This window comes from Pinus tabuliformis, chromosome 9 (genome assembly GCF_031772625.1).
Source record: "Pinus tabuliformis cultivar Carrire ecotype Pingquan chromosome 9, CPIR1, whole genome shotgun sequence".
Lineage (NCBI taxonomy): Eukaryota > Viridiplantae > Streptophyta > Pinopsida > Pinales > Pinaceae > Pinus > Pinus tabuliformis.
The window spans coordinates 670,528,312-670,534,311 of NC_142307.1; positions in this window are offsets into that span (position 1 = coordinate 670,528,312).

Below are 6,000 nucleotides of genomic sequence, written 5' to 3' on the forward strand. Positions count from 1 at the left end.
CTAAGAAACACGCTTCTTCATTAGAAGTGTCGGGTAACAGGTCAATCACGAGTTTGAGAGATGAAATTTCACATTGTATCAGAAAGATTGCCTCCAGACCGTACACCAAATGAAAGGGTGTGAATCCAGTTGCATTCCTTACTGAGGTTTGATATGCCCACAAAGTAGAGTATAGGATTAAATTCCAGTTTCGTTGATGAGCCCCTATCATTCTTTGAAGCATTCACTTTAGGACTTTGTTGATGGCCTCAACTTGTCCATTAGCTTACAGATAATAAGGAGCAGAACTATCATGTGAAAGTCCTAGCTTGGCAGTTAACTCACTCATCATGTGATTGCTAAAATACGACCCATGATTTGTAACTATAGCCTATGGTGCACTAAACTGGGCAACCATGTGGTTGAAAAAGAAAAGTGTAGTTGTCTCGCCACTGTTGTTTAATGTTGGCATCGCCTCGGCCCATTTTGTGAAATAGTCAATGATGACTATAATGTACCCATGCCCCACAATCGAGGTGGGGTTACATGTCATGAAGTCAAAGCTCCATTTGTCAAATGGTCCAACAACGATGACAGGATGTAGTGGTGCAGGTGGTAATCTAGCTTTATGGTCATAGATCTGGCATGCATGACAGCTTCTGATGGTAATAATGTAGTCTTTGAATATGGTAGACCAGAAGTAACCAGCATGGAGAATTCTCTGCGCAGTAGCATAACCAGATATGTGTCCACCACAAGCACCTAAATGGTAATCATTCAAAACTTTCTCGACTTCCTCATAAGTGAGGCACCTTCACAAAATCATATCGATAACATGACGGTAAAAAGTGTCGCCAATGGTCAGATAATATTTGGCTAGAAAGTTTGGGTCTGGAGATAAATCAATATATCTCCATACCACGGGTCAGATGATGAAATCAGGAACAAAGACTCATCCAGAATTGATGGTTCTGATGTTGAATCAATGGTATTCGAGGGAAGGTCACAAAGAAGCTCAGTGAAAACTAGAGATTTCTTTGATTCAGATTTGATGAATTCCAAATCAAATTCCTGCAAAATGGTGATCCATTTTGAGTATTTTCCCCCAGCAATTGACGTGACAAAATATATGTTATAAGGTTGCAATCTGAAATGACAGTGGTCTTTCGGAGCAGGATATAGTGGTGAAATCTCTGTACAGCTTGAACAACAGCCAAAGCTACCTTTTCGACATAAAATTATTGAGATTGTGGCTCAAATAAGATATCGGATGTTTAATCCCATCTTCTTCTTGGACTAAAAGCATTCTAATGGTTGTATCTGCAGTGGCGAGATACAAGAAGTGGTCATTTTGATAATTCGGGGAATACATTAATGAGGCTCTAATCAAGGTATCTTTAAGAGCATCAAAGGAAGCTTGCACAACCTTATCAATGGAAGGGTATCCCCTTTTTCAAAAAATGAGTAAATCCTTTAGCCATTTCAGCATAATTGGGAATGAAACTCCTCAGAAAGTTAGCCTTCCCTTGGAGTCTTTGTAACTGTAGTAGATTTGAAGGTGGAGGCAAGTCAAGAATTGCCTGAACCTTAAGTGGGTCTAGTTGAATTCCTTCCTTAGACACTACGAAACCAAGCAAACGACCAAAACCAACACAAAACACACATTTGTGTGGATTGAATCGTATTTTGTAGTGTCGACACCGTAAAAATATAACTCTCAAATGTTGTAGGTGATCAGTCCGCTTTTGTGAATGAGCAAGTAAATCATCAAGCTATGGTTGAACGATATGTTTGATGTCATGGAAGGCATAGTTCATTTCCCTCTGAAAAGTTGCCCTCGCGTTCTTCAAACCAAAAGGGAGTTTCCTATAAGCGAATGTGCCCCATGGGCAAATAAAAGTTGTTTTATATTGGTCCTCTGGGCAGATATTGATCTAATTATAGCCGGAAAAACCATCCATAAATGAGAATATTTCACATCTGTCACATTCATCAATAAAGGGAGTGGGATAATTGTCTTTTGGACAAGCTTGATTAACATCCCTATAATCGACACACACTCATATTGTCCCTTGTTTCTTCATGACAGGAACAATATTGGAAACCCAATTAGTAAGAGGAACAGGGTATATGAAACCAGCATGCAAAAGTTTTTCAACTTTTGTTTTAATGGCAGTAGCCTTCTTTGGATGAAAAGGATGGAGGCACTGTCACACTGGTTTGATATCAGGATACATTTTGATTTCAAGTTCAACTATACTAGAGTCAATTCCTGCCATCTCCTCATATGACCATGCAAATATATCTCAGAATTCATGAAAGAGAGCACGATAAATATCAAGTTCTGATGGAGAACAAGATTTTCCAACATGAATGTTTTCTACAACTTTAGGTTTGGTCGAAATATTGATAGAAATTTTTTCTTCGATATTTGACAGGTTTTTCTCAGAATCTATTATATCTATGAAAACAGAATTCGAAAGGAAATCAACAACTGAAGGGTGATTAAGTTCATTTGAAAAATCTTCTATGTGATCTAGAATATGGGAACGATGATGATAATCTTCCCATGGTTCTTCTTCCATCATCATTGATTGGATGATTCCTTCATCAGTAGAAAATATACGTGAAAAAGGATCAGAGGAAGTACCATATTCTAATGAACGATCTACCCATACAATTGGTGAAGATGGATTTGGATTCGCCGTGCAAGCCAAAAAGATTGATTGCTATGCAAGCTCAATAGGGCTTAGCGGTATGATTTCATTATTACTATCAACTTCAGAAATATTTGTAATCTTCCTTAGGTTAGATGAAGTGGAAGATATCATGTTGCAAATCTCAACTTTTGTCACTTCCACCAAGTTTGATGGTGACGGTAGTGAAAAAGTATCCATTAGGGAAGGATCCTTGAAGAGATAGCGGGGGTTTGTGTACTAACAGAATTCTCCCAGTAGCCTGTGAACTAGAGGCAAAGAAGGTGAGTTGGTCGATAACTGTGATTCCGCCCTTATGAGGGAATGCAATCGTACAAAAGTATGTTGAAACCACAGCAGCCATAACATAAACTCATGGTATTCCTAGAAAAATGTTGTAGTCAAGGGGTCCGTCAACAACCTCAACTTCAACAGTTATTGTTTTGCCCCCTAGTTCAATTTGTAGATTACTCAATATTCCACAAGGCGTATATGTGCGACCGTCAAAAGCTTTTAACATTGTTGGTGAATGTGACAAAGGCGGTGAGCCAAGTGTTTTCCAACAATTCATAGACATAATACAAGTAGATGCCCCCTCGTCAATAATGGTTCGGTGAATAATTTTATTCAAGGCATTTACTTGAATCAGGAATGCTAATTGTGCTGGTAATTGTGGCGTATAAACCGCATGGTTGAAAATCATAAGATTGGAATTAGTTGGAATGATTCCACCAATTGCTGACAACAAAGCTTTATTTTGCGAGGGACAATTTTGAAGCACCTTGAGCATCAACATAGTAGAAGTTGACTGAGCCAAATCTTCTACTATGTTATAGTTTTGTGCAGCTCGAGCTCGAGGGTTAAATTTTGATTTGGTTGATCATTTTGGTTATTCGATGATGATGGTTGATTTCCATAATCTTTACCTCGTGTTGACACCAAAACTTCAATTTTAGGCTTAGAGGCGGATAGCATAAGCACTTGGGAAGTGGAAGCATGGTCTGTAGAAACCATATTTGTCTCCAGTTTTGGAAAAGGATTAGTCAACACTGTAAATGTATTAGAAGTATTAAGAAGATTTAAGACTTTGGATCGGTGAGGACAATCTCGCGCAAAATGCTCATCATTACAGATCAAACATGGGTAACGAGGTTTCCTAGCTGAAGGAGAGGAATTAGATGATTTCTCTTGAGGGGAATTATTTTGTTTCTTCTTGTTTTTCCCCTTCTTCTTGCTTCTTATTTGATTTTCATTCTTGCCTTTGTCAAATGACACAGCATTGATTTCGGAAGCAACAGTGTTATCAGATGCATTTGAAGTTTGATTGGAAATAGCAAGTGTTTGACTAGATGGTCTATTTGCCATTTGTGTGCTCAAAGAACCAATCACACCGTCACCGGCATGAGAGTCCTTACTCGATGGTGGTGGAGGAACAGTGAAAGATGGCTGAGGTGCATTCAGAATATTGTCATAGAGTGTGCCAGACTATGTATAAATCAAGTCCAAATATTGGGCATGAGAAATTACTTGCTCCTCAGTGACAACTCCACCTTTCACCACATCCTTGGTGATATATGACAGCAAGGATTTTATAAACCACTCAGCTAAAAGCTAACCACGAACATAAGTTTTAACCATTCGATGATGATGACGCCACTCATGAATATGATCAGAGACATGAGTAGAAGTAGTATGTTTAAAGTTGGTTAATAGTTCCATTCCAGTTTCATATCGTATGGGTAACTGGAAGTGGGTTAAAAACGTGGTAGCTAAGGTAGTAAAGTTACCAAAAGAAGCTCGTGGTAACTCAATGTACCACATCGTAACCAAACTAGTAAGCGTTCTCTGGAAAAGACATAGTCTAACTGAATCATCATTCAAGGAGTTTGATGAACACCATAAATGAAAAGTCATGACATGGTTGGATAGGTCTTCTCTAGGGTTTTCATTGAATTTCAAAATATCGGAAGGTAATTTATGAGGAATCACCGGCACCAAGGTGCATATATAGCTGAGTCATTGGTGAGCCAGTTTAGATTTGGTAATTCAAGTGTTGCAACAAAAGGAAACTGTCTATTGAGGTCAGGTTGAGCATATCTATGGTAAGATGGGATTTCCTGGGAAATAAGCCTTTGCATATTAACATAAGGCATCTACTACTGGTAACCTTGATAAGGGTAAGTTTGTTGAGTAAATCAGGTGTAAGGTTGTTGCTGAGCACTAGGATACATTTGTTGTTGTCCAAACCTAGCATAGGCTTGTTGACCAGGACCTGGGTAAATTTGTTGCTGACCAAACCTAGCATAGGCTTGTTGACCAAGTCCGGGATGAGGTTGGTATTGCTAGAATTACTGATGTTTATATTGGGGCTGTCAAGGCTGTTGAAGCAATAGTTGTTGTTGTTGATACAATGGTTGTTGATTTAACGGTTGTTTCCCACCAATGTAAGCTTGAACAAGTTGTGAATACACTAAACCAGTGTAAGTCTGAGTCATTCTAGTAAAAGGTAAACTGGCTTGAGGTTGTTGGACTCTAGGCACAAGTGATTGTTGTAAAACTTCCTGAGAAGGTTGAATCTATAAACCTAAAACTTGGGGGTCTGAGGTTGAAGGACCAGCTTGCACAGGTTGAGATACAATAATCTGAGCTTGTGACTGCGGTAATGTTGTAACAACAGGTGTTGTAGGTATGGATGAGACAGATTGCATAGGTTGTGCTGGATACACAAGCTAGGTTGAACGAGCATTGTTGGCTGCCACTGTCAGACAGTCATTCCAGGCTGACCTAAAGACGATGACATACCGACATATGGTTGCCCCCCAGAAAATGGAGGATAAGGAGATTGTGCATATTGTTCTCTGTATGGGGGCAATCTAGTGTAAAGTGGATACATAGGATGGTAACCAAATGAACTAGCTTGATATTGACTTGATGGGTCTATTTTTTCGATATCCGTTAATGAAGAACCAGATAAAACTCCAGTAGAGGAGATTGGTGAAGACTAAGGGCTAGAATAAACACTTGACTGGGTTCCTGATAAAGACTAGTAACCTGAAGGGACAGATGGAACACCATACAAGTGTGGCTCAAGTGTCATAGTAAACATAGAAGAGGTTTCGACAGAAGATTCTGCTGTAGTCGTAACAGATGGTACGGTCTGGGATGTTGACTCTGCCATAGTCAAATGTCCAAATAAATTTCCTAACGAATCAATGCGTGTCTGAAGGTAATCAAGATCAAAAGGAAAAATAAAATAAGGAGTATGAGGATACAGATAAAGTCCAATTCCAAAATGAAATGGAGTTCTGGGTGTTTCTACCTCAGG